The sequence below is a fragment of the Ictidomys tridecemlineatus genome, chromosome 11 (genome assembly GCF_052094955.1).
Source record: "Ictidomys tridecemlineatus isolate mIctTri1 chromosome 11, mIctTri1.hap1, whole genome shotgun sequence".
Lineage (NCBI taxonomy): Eukaryota > Metazoa > Chordata > Mammalia > Rodentia > Sciuridae > Ictidomys > Ictidomys tridecemlineatus.
The window spans coordinates 90,239,157-90,254,638 of record NC_135487.1 but is presented as its reverse complement, the minus strand read 5'-3'; the positions used below and the strand labels follow the sequence as shown (position 1 = coordinate 90,254,638).

Here is a 15,482-nt window from a genome sequence, read left to right as displayed (position 1 = left end):
CTTTAGCTATTCTGGGTCTCTTATTTTTTCAAATAAATTTTATGATTGCTTTTTCTATTTCTATGAAGAAGTAATTGGAATTTTAGTAAGAATTGCATTAAATCTGTACCAAAATAACGCTTTTGGTAGTATAGCCATTTTAACAATATTAACTCTGCCTATCCAGGAGCATGGGAGATCAGTCCATCTTCTGAGGTTTTCTTCAATTTCTTTCTTTAGTGTTCTGTAGTTTTAATTGTAGGGGTCTTTCACCTCTTTTGTGAGATTGATTTCCAAGTTTTTTTTTTTTTTTTTGAGGCTATTGTGAGTGAGGCAGTTTTTGTAATTTCTCTTTCAGTGAATTCATCACTGATATATAGGAAAGCATTTGATTTATGGGTGTTGATTTTGTATCCTGCTACTTTGCTGAATTCACTTATTAACTCTAGAAGTTTTCTGTTGAATTTTTTGGATCTTTTAGATACAGAATCACGTCATCAGCAAATAGTAATAGTTTGAGTTCTTCTTTTCCTTTTTTTTTTTTTTTTTTGGTCTAATTTCTCTGGCTAGAGTTTCAAAAATGATGTTGAATAAAAGGGGAGAAAGAGTACATCCTTATCTTGTTCCAGTTTTTAGAGGGAATGCTTTCAGTTTTTCTCCATTTAGAATGATGCTGGCCTTGGATTTAGCATACATAGCTTTTACAAGTTGAGGTATGTTCCTACTGTCTCTAGTTTTTCTAGTGTTTCAAACATGAAGCTGTTCTATGCTTTTTCTGTTATCAATTGAGATGATCTTATGATTCTTGTTTTTAAGTCTATTAATATGATGAATTACGTTTATTGATTTCCATATGTTAAACCAACCCTGCATCTCTGGGATAAATCCCACTTGATTGTGGTACACTATCTTTTTAATATGTTTTTGTATGTGACTTGCCAGAATTTTATTGAGAATTGTTGCTTTTATGTTTATCAGGTTGGTCTGAAATTTTCTTTCCTTGATGTGTCTTTGTCTGGTTTTGGTATCAAGGTGATATTAGCCTTGTAGAATGAGTTTGGAAGGGTTCCCTCCTTTTCTATTTCATGGAATACTTTGAGAAGTATTGCTATTAATTTTTCTTTGAAAGTCTTGTAGAACTCAGGTGAAAATCCATCTGGTCTAGGCTTTTCTTGATTGGTAAGATTTTGATGACATTTTCTATTTCATTACTTGAAATTGACTATTTAAATTGTGCATGACCTCCTCATTCAGTTTGGGTAGGTCATTTGTCACTAGAAATTTGTTGATGTCTTTGATATTTTCTATCTTATTGGAATATAAAATTTCAAAATAGTTTCTAATTATCTTCTGTATTTCAGACATGTCCAATGTGATATTTTCTTCTTCATCTTGTAATTTAGTAATTTAAGTTTTCTCTCTTCTCTTCATTAGCATGACCAGGGGTTTATCTGTTTGGTTTATTGTTTCAAAGAACCAACTTTTTGTTTTGTTAATTTTTTCAATTGTTTCTTTTTTTATTGATTTCAGCTCTGATTTTAATTATTCCTGTCTTCTACTGCTTTTGGTGTTGATTTGTTCTTCTTTTTATAGGACTTTGAGAGGTAGAGTTAGGTCATTTATTTGTTGACTTTTTATTCTTTTAATGAATACACTCAATGCAATAAACATTCATCTCAGTACTGCCTTCATACTGTTCCAGAGATTTTAATATGTTGTATCAGTGTTCTCATTTACTTCTAAGGATTTTTTATTTCATCCTGATTTCTTCTGCTATCAATTCATTATTCAATAGTGTGCTATTTAGTCTCAAACAAAAATACATGCAGATAGTAAAAAGGTATACGAAAAGGTGATTGGCACCATGTGTCACCAGGGAAATGAACATCATGACAAAAGAGCATCATAAGAACAACAAGATACCACTACACACTTATTTGACAACACCAAATGCTGGCAAAATGGGAAGCTGCACAAGTTCTCTTTCATTGCTAGTGAGAGTGCAAAATGGTACAGCTACATTGGAAACAATTAGGTAGTTTCTTAAAAAAATGAACAGCTCTTGTTATATGATCTAGTAATCATGGTAGAAAAGTGAAAGTCAGTGGCTGCCAGGTATTAGAAATGGGAGAGAAAGAAAACAGGTGAACAAAGAGAATTTTTAAGGCAATGAAACACCACTATATGGTGCTAAAATACTGGTTACATTGTTGTGGTGTGAGTTGATAGATACAATCAATAAGAGTGTAGGTTGTGGGTTATAGATCAGTAAAAAATGTAGATTATAGATATAAAATTTTGATAAGTGAGATAAGACAATTTATAAAGCAAGAACTGTTGTAGACAGGCCTAAGACGCCATTTTGCTGCCTTCTATAAAAACTGTTACAAGAGCTGTTTCTGGGAAACTGAAATGAAAGCTGTTTTCTTATAAAAATTGTCTTTCTGTACTTTGTACCCCATAAATTTTACCCTACTTAGGGTGCAGCAGTGGTCATGGTGAGCTATCTCCTAGGTTTGAATGCCCTTGTGGGTGTACATGACTTTGAAGTAGATTCTTGCCCTGCTGACCCCCGCCTAAATTGTCTAGCATCTGCTTGAACCCAGGACTGTGGTCAATTGAAGTGCAAAGCTAATGCTTTTTATTTATTTATTTATTTATTTATTTTTTAGCTTCTGTTTATCACTTGTTTGCTGACTGGAAAATTATAGTCCTGCCTAGAGCCCATAGGTCCCACTTATTAATGTTTTAATTTCTGTGATCGGCTAGATTACATGACGATAAGCAAGTCACTGAGTTGTGGTTTTTGTGCTTCTATTCTCATTGGATGGACTAGGAAGTTGCTGTCCTCCCATAGAGCTTGAGTCTTTGTGATGGGTGACTGTCCCTGGACAGGTAAATAAAGCTCTCTTTTGATTTGAAATTCAGACTTAGAGTGCTTTCTGGAGTGGCTCCCCACAACAATATGACATTATACATCTGTCCAAACTTATAGAATGTCTAAACCTGAATGAACCCTACAATAAACCATGGACTTTTGGGTAATTATGATGTTTCCATATGGGTTGATGAATGTAGCACTCTAGTGGAGGATTTTCATCCCAGAGGAGGGTACATATGTGTCAGGGACAAGGACTGTACTGAAATCCGATAGGGAAAATTCCTGTGCTTTATGATTCATTGGGCTGCAGATCCCAAACTTCTCTCAAAAAATAAGTCTATATTTTTAAACAAAAAAAAAATTCAAATAGAAGAGAGTAGGCTAGGGACACAAAAAAAGTAGTAAGGAGATAGATAAAAACTAAGATTATTATGCCCCAAGACTTAAATGCAAAAAATACATCAAGGAAGAGGGAGTGATTGATTGAGTCACATGCTGCAGGTGGGTTAACTTTGATGATAGCTAGTAATAAACCAGTAGATTTATTAACGACAAGAGCAGTTTTCAGGGTGTAGTAGAGAGAGAATCCTGATTATTGAATTTAACAGAAAAGGAAAGGAAAGGAGAGGAAGTGAGTACTGGGAGGAATGTTGCTGCTAAAGAGGGCAGAGAAATGGGACAGTTTCTGCAAATAATATTAAGCTGAATTGATATTTGTTTTGAAGACAGGACATATTAAAGCATTTGTACACGATGATTAAGTGATGCATGTCAGACAGGAAAGAATCACAGAAGTAATATTCTTGAATACGTCCAGTAGAAGGAGTCTAGTTCACAAATGTGGAGGACAGCTTTATATAAGGACATGCAGACAGCTCATCCATTGTGACAGGGTGGGAGACAGAGTACATAGGCATACACGCAGATGGGTCAGAAAGAATAGTGGCGGAGGCTTGTGAAAGTTTCCTTTACTTGCCTCAATTTCTACTGCAAAATAGGCAACATTATCAGAGGGGATGGTGAAAAACATTCACTTAGAAGTATGAAGTCATTACTTAAGAATATGGGAAATCGAGTAGACCAAGGAAATGTAGGGATATTTGAAAACACCAAGGGCCATTTGATATGGGAGTCATGAATTTAAAGAAGTGTGATTATAATGAGTGACCATGGAATTTAGGTTTGATGAATGTGGAAGTCTAGACCTGAGGAAAGTGGAGGTAGAGTGAAAAAGTAATTTGAATGGACTGCAGTGGCATAGATATGACTCACTAAACTGCAGTATTTAGGAGATCATTTTCAGTGAGTGGATGCCTGAAATTGAATTTACGAGTGTAATAATTAACAATGATGGTATATGAGGGTGGGATGAAGTATGGGCTAAGATAGCTAATGGAGGATAGAAGATGAACTTAGTGGAGGAGAGCAGCTCAAGGAAGTGAGAGGAATTAGAAGGATCGTCTAAATGGATAATGACATTAACGAGAACTATGACAAAAATGATGCTGCAGGAAGTGACTGTGATTCAGGAGCTAACATTTTCAAAGAAGCATAGTGAGGGTCTGTGGATGACTGCATCATGGATGGCAAGATAGTGACGTAGTCCAATGGTTTTTGACTCAAAACCTGGTTGTTTAGGAAGAAGGGAGGAAACTATTCGTGAAGCACTAATGTGTATCACAGAGGGCACATCCCAGCCTCCAAGCTTAGAGCATGAGAAAGAAACATGAGAAAAATATAGTCAATACTCCAGGGTGACTAACAAGAAAGCAGATACTTCCAAAGAGAGCAGGTGACCATTTGAACCAGCAAATGAAAGGAAACATTTCTAGGACTTTGACCAATTCAGGGATTTGGATGGTGGTGACCCCAACTTGTATAATTAGTGAAGGAATAGGATATAATGACATATTCATAAGGAGGGCATTTGTGGATTTAAAGAAACTGAGTTTTCCCTGACTCTTAGCATCCCTGTCCTACAAACCTCTGTTAAGTGAATATGTTTGTTTAAACCCCCAGTATCTGGGTTTATTGTTATTTATAACCAAACCAATGCTAACATAAGAGCTATTAATTGGTTTTTGGCAGGAGTCTGATTTAAACTCACATATTCAAAACAAAAACATTCCGACAGCTTTGTGGAGAATGAAATGCATGAGGCACAGGTAGAAGCAAAATTATAATGGCCATGAATTCACTAAGATGTTCAAATGTACTTTTAAAATTCAATGAGCATTTGGTTTGTTTTTATTGCATGTGTTTGTCAGTTGCTTGGTATGTCAGTTTCCTAAGCCTTCAGTAACAGATTACCAAGACAGGAGTGAGCCAGTGGGGTAGGGGCAGTGTTGAAACCACAGAAATAGTTTCTCAGAGTTCTCTAAGCCAGAAGCCATCTCAGGGGGTATCTTTTCTTGCCTGTTCTGCTTTTGGTAGCCACAGGCTTCCCTTGGCTTATAGCAGCAAACTCCACCTCTTCATGGTGATCTGCACTCTGTATCTGTGAGCCCAAACTGCTCTTGTATTTCTGGGACATTTGATAGGGTCCAGTTCAACCCAGGATACATGGCTAATATATACATGACTGTATCTTATTATTTCACTGGAGTATTTATCTCTTTCTTAATTTGTTTTTGTGATCTCCTCATAATTATAAAGTACAAGTACTACAGGCACCTTTAAAGTTAGTCTATATATTTCAAGAAAAAGTAGACATTGGAAACTCAAATTCTAATGTCTTTTTAGATTTATGGTATTCTTATAAGAATATTTTTTATTCCAAGATTCTCTTTGCATATCCCTATTTTAATTATCTTCTTAGTATTTAATGAATTAGTTTTTATTATTTTAGAATTTCCTCTGATTTGGATTTTAATTGCATTGTTTTTCTTTATGCCATCTAATCTCTGTCATTAGAAAGGAGACCAGTTTGTGTTTTTATTGCCCACATAATCTTACAGGCCAGAAAGAAGCACAACACAAGCCCCTCTATGCCACCTACTGTTCTTTCTTCCTAGTATGCAGGTGAACTAAGTTATTTGCAATATGTTCCCAAGAGCTTCTTGGTAAGTGGATTTGGAAACTTTTAGGCATATTGCTTCCTGACTAAAGTAGACATTCCTCCTGGGAAATTTTGCTTTTATAAAACTAACTTTTCCAAGTGTTTATATAGACTCTCACTAAATGAATGTGCTCTAGAGAAACCAAGAGGAGAAAACAGCCTGGAGTGGAGACACAGGGAATAGAATCGACAATTGAAGAAACTCTGAGTCTTCATGCTTAGGAGAAACTCACGAGTGAATACAGACCTCAGAACAATATGAATCATGAGTTGTCAGTCTTTGCATATTTTTTTTAAAAGAAATAAGGACGTTCAGTCTACGGTTGGCAGTCAGGCTTCCTTCAGTGGCAGTAAATCTCTCCCAAATGCTAAGAACCTGCTCAAATTTGGCAAGCCAGCTTAGTAAAAAGGTCATCTTCTTGCCTAACAGCAGATTCTATAGTTTTCACCACACAATTCCCTTTATGGTCATAATTGTCCCTTGCAAAAATATAGTGTTACAGCAGACTCATAAAACTGCTGCCTCTGGAATAAACAGGAAAGGGCACATTCTCATTTCAAAACAACTTATGTGTCAATAGAGTTTAGCTCCTATTTAAAATGGAAAGCAGTGATTCCACTCACAAAACAATAGCTTTGATAGACTGCCCGCTTGACCTTTCAGTGCATGAGGAATCTGTTGCACCCATTTGGATAAGTTTATCTTTCAATTTGTAGATAGGGATCTGACTCTTGCATTTGTTTAGAGTTCCTATAGGGAAGCATCCTCAGTCCAGCCCTCAGCACGGTTTTCAGTGCAAGCAGGAGCTAAATAATATACATGTTTTGAAGTAAATGGTTAGCCTTTTTGAAGGAGGGCCTACTGACTGACCTAACTCTATTTTGTCTCTCAGACTCCATCTTACTTTTTTTTTTTTTTTACTTCTAAGTTCCCTGAGTCATTCTATCCTGAGGTGACCTTGGATTCCAGGAACTGATGTCCATTAACCTCTTATGAGAGCAGACCAAAACTATGGCACAAGCAACAATGACCTTCTTGGTGCCAGCAAATCTCCCCAAGGCCAATGCTGAGACAGTGACCTGGGATAATGATCAAGAACATGCTAGACCAAGGTGAACTATTTGGCCAGCTCTGCAAACCCCTGACTCTTGCCCTTGTTTCTCTTTTCATAAGATCTCAAAGCCCTTGGTAGCCCCTTGAAAATTGATCGTAGATCCTAGGCCTTTCCATTCTTCCCTGTGTGGCCACACTGAGAATAAAAGCTCACTTCCTGCCTTCATCTCTCTTGAGTGGGTTTTGAAGACTTTCTCTGAAATCAAGTAGCATTTTCAGTCCTGGAAAGGAAAAGACAAAGGAAGTGAGGAGAGAAAGAGAGAGGGGGGGGAGAGGAGAGAGAGAGAGAGAGAGAGAGAGAGAGAGAGAGAGAGAGAGAGAGAGAGAGGAAGGAAGAGGGAGTAGAAAAGGGAGAGGAAGAGGGAGAGGAAGAAGGAAAGAAAAGAAGGAGGATAAGGAGGAGAAGAGAATACTAGGAAAATAATAAAGAAAAGAATCATGTTTGCTAAATAATGTGTGCATTCCTCTTCATGAGAGAGAATTTAATTGAGATCCCCACTTTGAATTTACAAGACCATGGTGTATGGCATTCAAAAGGAGGAATAGTATATAACGCCACATATGGTATGTAACGCCACATTTGTAACACCATTTTTTAAATAAGACAGGTTTATACTGGGTTATTTCACAAAAGTAATATGTTTCTGAAGGATTATGGTTTGCATATGCTGAGAATGTGAGCTCTAGAGTTGGATGACCTGAGTCCAAACATATATTCTCAAATTACTAATTGTATAGGTTACTTAAAGTTTGTTTCTTAGTTTTCAATATCTATAAAATAGGGATAATACTACCTACCTTATGAGGTTTGTGCAGTAATTAAATGGTTATATAAAGCCCTCAAATCAGTGTGGTACCCTATAAGAATAAAAATGTTAGCTGGAAGTAATTGTAGTAGTAATAATAGAAGCTGAATTAGCTTTCTTAGATGCTATAACAAAGGACCACAGACTGAGTGACTTGAGCAATAGAAATTTATTATCACATGGTTCAGAGGTGAGAAGTCCAAGATCAAAGTGTGGAGAAAGTTGGAGGGACATTCTACTGAGCTGTATCCCTGATTCTTTTTATTCTTATTTTGAAACAGGGTCTCACTAAGTTGCTGAGGCTGACCACCAACAACTTGTGATCCTTCTGCTTAGCCTCCTAAATCACTGGGATTATGGGCATGTGGCTCCATTCCCATCTCATGTTTCTTCTTATCTTATAAAGACATGGGTCATATTGGATTGAAGATCACCCTAATAACCTCATTTTAACTTAATTACCTATGTAAAGATCTGATTCCAAATACAGTCAGATTTTGAGGTACTGAAGGATAAAAATTCAACATCTGAATTTGGGGAGGGAATACAACTAGTCCCATAGAGGAATTCTGTAAGTGGATGTTAGTAAAACCACTGATTGTATCTTTCTAAGAATTTACTTTTTACCCCAGCTCATTTGAAAGAGAGTTTTCTTGAAACTGAATAATTGCTGGTAAAAATATAGTAATATAAATTTTCTAAGAACCTAAAGTATTTTTATACATGAGCAAAATATAGCAGGAGATTAATGCATGATGTTTTTATTATTAGTAAGAAATTGTTTAATACAAACTAATATACAAGGATAAATCAAGACTAGAAATGGCCTAATTTGTTCCATTTAAACCTATTTTCTAAATGTGGGAAGATATTCTACTTCAATCTTTCATTAAACTTCTTTATATTTCCTAATATTTTATTAATCCTAATTATAAAATAATTTTTTTAAAGAGAGGGGAGAGAGAGAGAGAGAGAGAGAGAGAGAGAGAGAGAGAGAGAATTTTTAATATTTATTTTTTAGTTCTCGGCAGACACAACATCATTGTTGGTATGTGGTGCTGAGGATCGAACCCGGGCCGCATGCATGGCAGGCGAGCGCGCTACTGCTTGAGCCACATCCCCAGCCCATATAAAATAATTTTTAACCAAGTACAGAATGGTTATCAAAGACCGGTATATGCCATCAAATTTCTCTCAATATGTCAGAGCTTGTTTATCTTTGCAAGAGCTGTGGAAGGAGCATGATCCATTTCTTTTACAAAATAATACCATTACCTTGACTTGAACTTCCAAAATTAGTAAATTCATCTACCAAATTTAACAAAAGTGCTTGAAACAGAAAATTTAAAAATCTGGCAAATTCTTCAATATCAGCCTTAAAATAAGAATTTCTAATTTTAATTGGAAATTCTTTTATCTAAATGCCAGAAGAGGGGACTTAGATACCCCTCCTCTCTATCAATAAGAGAACAACCCAAGAGTTTCTTTTGGCTGTGACTACAAGAAATAATTCACTGGCTGATAAAGACCACCATGGATAATTGTCTTCTTTTCCCTGAAGAATGTCATCTGTTTTATTCCAAGGAAAGTTCTTAAATGATACACAAAGAAAATGAATACAAAGAAACATAGCAGGTGGTATTTGCCTATTTTCTCTTCTTAGAATGAGTCGCCCTTACGAGTTCCCTAGGGCTACTCCTTGAGAGAATGAGCTTAATCCTGACTCACACTTCTGGAGAAAAGAAATCTAAAATCAAGGTGCCAGCAAGTCCCATTCCCTCTGAAGGCTCCAGAGAACAATCTGCCTCTTACAGCTCCTGGAGGTTCTCTGTGTGTCTTGGTTTGTGGCAGCCTCGCTTCAACCTCTGCCTCTGTCTTTACCTGGCCTTCTTTCTTGTGTCTCACCTCTACCTCTCCTAGCTCTTATATGGACGAAAGTCATTGAATTTAAGATCCATCCTAAACTCAGAGTGGTATCATCTTCTAAGATTTTTTTTAATATTGTTTCTGCAAAGATCCTATTTCTAAAACAGGAACCAGGGATTAGGACTTGGAAGTATCTTTGTGTATTTTATTCCACATATTGCAGACCCCTGTCTCATTTTTTTAAAGTATTTATTTTTTTAGAAGTAGTTGGACCCAATACCTTTATTTTGTTTATTTATTTTTATGTGGTGCTGAGGATCAAACCCAGGGCCTCGAACGTGATAGACTAGCACTCTACTGCTGAGCCACAACCCCAGCCCCCTTTTTTTTTTCTTTTTTGATACCAGGGATTAAATCAGGAATGCTTAACCACTGAGCCTCATCTCTGACCTTTTTTATTATTTATTTTGACACAGGTACTTACTAAATTGCCTAGGGCCTTGCTAAGTTGCTGAGGTTGGCCTCAAACTTGCAATACTCCTGTATCAACCTCCCACGTTGCTGGGATTGCAGGTCTGTGCCACTGGGCCCAGCTGGTCAGATGTTTTAAACCTGGATTATTTAACATATTCCTTCTCTTCAATCTCCATGGTAGATTTACAATCAGTTGATACAAGTTTTTCTACAGCTTTGAGGATTTTCTGCTATAGTGATTTCAAAGCTTTTCCCTCCCATGTTATTGGGAATTAATAGTCTTATGTGAGCAGGAGTTGTTTAAGGCCGAAAGTCTAACTCTAATGAGGAAGATATTTATGTTCCAAGACAATTAAGACAGATAGCAAAGAAGAACACAGCTTTGGCAGTAGGAAAGATGGAATAAAGGCAGAAAGGAATAGAGGGAGGGTAGAATTGAGGGAAATAAGGAAAGCAGAATAGAAAGTGGGAGCAGAGAAGGGGCAGAGAGATGTGTTAACACAATGTAAGGCACCAGACCCAGCTCAGGTAGGCCAACACTGGAATTTTTGACAGGGGGCAAATTGTTTTGCCTTTTTACTCAAAGTGATGGGTGAAGGGCTGTGTTGTTTGCCACCAAGAGAATTCTGGCAAATACAGAATTTGAGGAAATGTTCTCATAAGAAGGCTCTTTTGTGGAAGATATTTTAATTTTGTGTGGATTTTAAGCTTAAGGGTGCCTGTCTTTATTACAGCATATTGAGATTACCTTGTGTCAATAAAAATTCTAATAGAAAATGCCACAAAAAAGTTGGGGATTTTTTCTGGAGTTAGATCAATTTTTCTACCTATTTAAATGACCCTGGGTAATGAATGAGAATTTACAGTAATGTTAGTTAATTGTACTCTATGTTTCCAACTCCAAAATGAACATGACATGACTGAGACCAGGAAAAAGTTGCAGGGATTCTGCCCTTGTGCAAATGATGGACTGATGTTTAGGGCCTTGGAAATATCCAGTTGAAATTTAGGGCAGTTAATCCAAATCTTCTGATGCCATCCCCATTGCATTGTTTATCTAAATTTTCTTCTAAATTTTCTCTAAGCTCTTCCTCAAAGTTATTAAGGAAGTTCTAATCCTAAATGTATTGATAATGCTTAGAATATGTCTATATATGTATTTTTTTTTCAAACTTCAAAATGTGGTGTCTAATATTTGAGAATTTCGTATGCATCCTAAATAAGTTTTGTCAGATATTTTAGATATCAGTTTAAGTCCTAAACTGTTGCCTCCTAAATAGACACTCTTAATTTCTGAGCATTATATCAAGCATTAAAGGATTCTTAATTCTTATCCACAAGTTCCATGAGGACCAGTGTACTGGGTGGTACAGACTTTTCCACTGAGATTCCTGATTACAATTAATCAGCCTTATATTTCCCCTAACTCTAGGGCAACTTAAATTCCTTCACCGCTGGCTCATGGAGAGACAGATTTGTGTGTGTTTCCCATCTCCATGTTGGTTCACCTACAAACAATAAAGCTCTTTCCTTTTGGGGGAAAAAAAGGAATTTTTAATTCTTTACTGAGCAACCCATTTTATGTTAGACACATTATGCATTTTCACATTTATTACTGTGTTAATTATCTTAATTAACATTCGTGAGGTAAGTCATCTATAATGGGAAACCAGAAGCTTAACCATGAGGAGAGAAGTAGGGATGATTGTTGGCCAGATTACTCTTGATCTCAAATGCAGAACTTTTACTCCCTCAGTTTTAAATCATATTAATAAATAATTGTGGAAATAACTATGTACATATGAAAGAATAATAACAGGAGACAATATAAATGGCAAATAAATCTCGAATCCATAATCTTTTATCCCCATTGATAGAAATGCTTCCTGTCTCCTTTTGTTTTAAGCAGAATTTACCTGTTCTTTGCTTATAGTGTTTATCACTTTATACCTTTGTGTTATAGACATTGCTTTTATGTCTTTTTTATTATATGAAAGACAGAATAATCTTTGAATATAAGTCTGTGGGGTAGTTTGTACATTAAATGTTTCCCAAAGACTAATGTATTAACATCTTGTTCCCCAAGATGACTATTGAGAAGTGGTGAAACTTTAAGAGGTAGGTCAATTGGGAAATTCTTAGGTTATTGAGGGGCACGAGAAGACTGTGGCACCACAGCCATTCTCCTGCTCTTTTGATTCCTGGGTATAAGGTAAGCAATTCTCATCCACTAAGCACTCCTGTCATGATTTGCTGCCTTGCCACAGTCCCCCCAAATTGATGCCAACTGATCATGGAACCTCCATAACTGAGCTCAAATAAGACTTTTACTTTTATAAATTGATTATCTCAGGCATTGCAATATAATGGTGGAAACCTGACTAACACATATTTGTAATTAATCTCTAAAAGTTCTCAGTAATACAGTCCCACTGCTTGCTTGTTCCAATTCAAATTCAATAGACATTTGTTGAATTAATTAAGAACGGGTAAAATTAAGGAAATTAATTTTTAAAATCTCTTATTATATTCCATACAATATGCTAGGTACTATAAATTAGGCCATTTCTATTTTCCACTCTGCTTCAAAAACTATCCTAAAAGCTAGATTAATGTTCATCTTGGTTACATTTTCCATTCTCAAATCTGTGAGGAAAACAGACCTTCAGTATGTATCTGTTGAATAAATGAATGAAGGTATAGTAGTATAGCATGACTATGGATTGGTAGGGCCTGCAGTGTTGAAGCATAAGATCAGACATAAATATTTGAAAGTAGTTGGCTAGAGTACAAAGTACATTAAGAATGTCAGGATATAAAGCAGAACATTTTGATATGGCCATTCTGATACTATCCTTTTTTAATGTATTTGCATCAAAATGATTCTGAGAAAATATATGTGACAGTGACAAAAATATCATATTGCAAGTGTTCATGGACTTTTCTTCTCTTATTTCTGCAAAGCAATAGCCTACATTCCTCTCTTTACTTTATGGTCTTTGTTGTACTTCTCAGATAATAAGGACTGTTTCATATTAGAGAGAGATCTCCAATATCTCTTTCTCTAGTAGAGAAGAATATGGGAAAGTACAATTGATTTATGTAAGAAAGATGACAAAGGAAGCCATGGAAGAAAATAATTTATCAGAAAGGCAAGAAGGGGTAGAAAGGAGGCTGATGTTGCCAGACAGAAAGGAGATTTAGATGTAGCAGCTGTCCTGTAAAGGGGAGATTCGAGTAGTCAGATGGGTAAATAGGAATGATTAAGACATTTGGAGTGTTTTGTATTATGTGCTTTGCCTACTTCACCACCTCTTCAAGGCACTCCAGTAGAGAATTGTATGATTTTTCAAGGGCAACTGAGTTAGATTTTTATTTCTTCTCACTGTGACAAGGCTGAGATTGGCCTTTAAGGGAGCAGTTTAAAAGCACGGATTCGTTTGTGCTATATGTATGTATATATTTTTACTAGTAAATCACTATGGAACATATATCTTTGGTTCTGACTTCCTTTCTACTGCACTCATCTTTCCCTATTATAAAAATATCTGCCAAAATAAAATATGTGTGTGCGTTTATATATATATATATATATATATATATATATATATATATATATATATATATACATATATATATATATGTCATTGATTATTAAGAGAAATAATAGAATGTTATTGAGATGACTTTGTGATCTAACCCTTTGCCCTATCTCAATAAAATAGTATTGGTAAAATCAGGAAACATACCAAAAAGTTTTCCATATATATAAGCGGGAAAAATACCATTATTAGGCCACCTATTTAGTCTATATATTCCTATCTGGAAATGATATTTTTAAGTGAGAAACCAAAAACTAAGAGATAGAAGGCAGGCTGTACAAAGTATATGCTAATACGAGGACAATAAGCAAATCCTTAGCTTGTTTGATTAATGTTGTGTCCTGAGAGAGTGTGAGCTCCCATGACCTGGCCCAAAGCCTGCTCTCCATTTCCACCCCACCTGATCTAAGGCTGCTCACAGGCACAGTGCAGGAACAAGGTCAGTGCCTCCTCTTTAGGTGTCTTCTAAACCTAAACTGCCCCCTTCCCTCTCTTCTCTACAAGGTGAAAAGTCACTTATGCTTTAAACTTTTTGCTTCCTCTTTGAAGTCAGTTAAGAACACAGAACTTGCAATTGTCTGCTCACCATCCCTCACAGACATGGATGTTGCCATTTGCATAGGTAAAAGTCAAGTAGTCCTACCTTCATTTCCTGTACTGAAGTCAGTTTTCTCTTCATGAATAAGCATTTTCTCCAATCTTCTGGTGAACTTGTTGGCCTGGAATTTTCCCAAGACTTTCTAAAAGTTGACATAAATTACTCCCATTGGTTTCTCTGTCCCAAGTTCTTCAAAATATAAATACATACCACTTAGTTAAAGTTAATTCCACATTTTGGCCCATTTTATCTTTGTAAAAACAACTTAAAACTGCTTATTTTATTAGTCATATTTACCACAAAATTTCCTAATTTCCAACTCTGCAACAGCAAATCAATTCCAAGGTCACTTTTCAAGTGTTTCTAAGAAACAAGATGGCAATACGCCAATGGTTTGGTGCAGTGTCCAATTCTAATGAAAGATTAAACATTTTAGCCAGCAATTCCAGTGTCCTCTGACTGCTTTAAAAACATTTGGTTGAATGCCATCTGTTCTTGGTGATTTATTTATGTCTTGTTTGTCAATTTGTTCTAAAGCATTCTCTCCATTTATTTATTGATCCATCATGCTGGTCTATGCACTATGAAAGACAGTAACGATTAAAGAAGCAATCTGTGCCCAGCAGAGTGCTGGGCAATATGGTAAATATCTGAGACGTGCATCTGTTCTCCAGATGCTTGTCATGAGTTGGGTTAAAGCAAACAAACAAAAGCTAAATTGTGGGGATCATATAACTCAGATGACCCAGACACTAGTAACCATAGGAACAAAACACACGAAGCTTCTGGTTTCAGTGTCTCTTGAGCTCTCTCCATTTCTCTGCCAAGATTTTCCATTATTCTGAGGAATGTCTTATAAGTGTTTCTCCTGTGCTCCAAAAAAGTCTACTTGTGTTCTTTGATGTTAGCCTCCTCTTGGGCATCCGCTGCTCAGAAGTCTTTTGCAAGTAGTCCCTTACTGTGGCCACAGCAATCAAGACTCTTGAATTTTTTTTCTCTCTGTCCTGCATGCCTGGACTTTTCATTCTTCTTGTCTTCTTTATACTTTTGCATGCTGCTGCCTCCTCGTGTGATAAAAAAAAAAAAAAAAAAAAAAAAAAAAAA

The 15,482-nt window shown here is 36.1% G+C and overlaps 1 long non-coding RNA gene across 1 annotated transcript in view; it reads right to left on the bottom strand.

The window, feature by feature from the left end:
- LOC106145328 (uncharacterized) overlaps window positions 1-14,821 on the bottom strand; it is a 61,738-nt gene extending 46,917 nt beyond the window's left edge. The window contains exon 1 of the long non-coding RNA XR_001230168.4: window positions 14,424-14,821. This is a non-coding gene — a long non-coding RNA (uncharacterized LOC106145328). The remainder of the gene's footprint in view (window positions 1-14,423) is intronic.
- Between the last annotated feature and the right edge of the window lie 661 nt (window positions 14,822-15,482).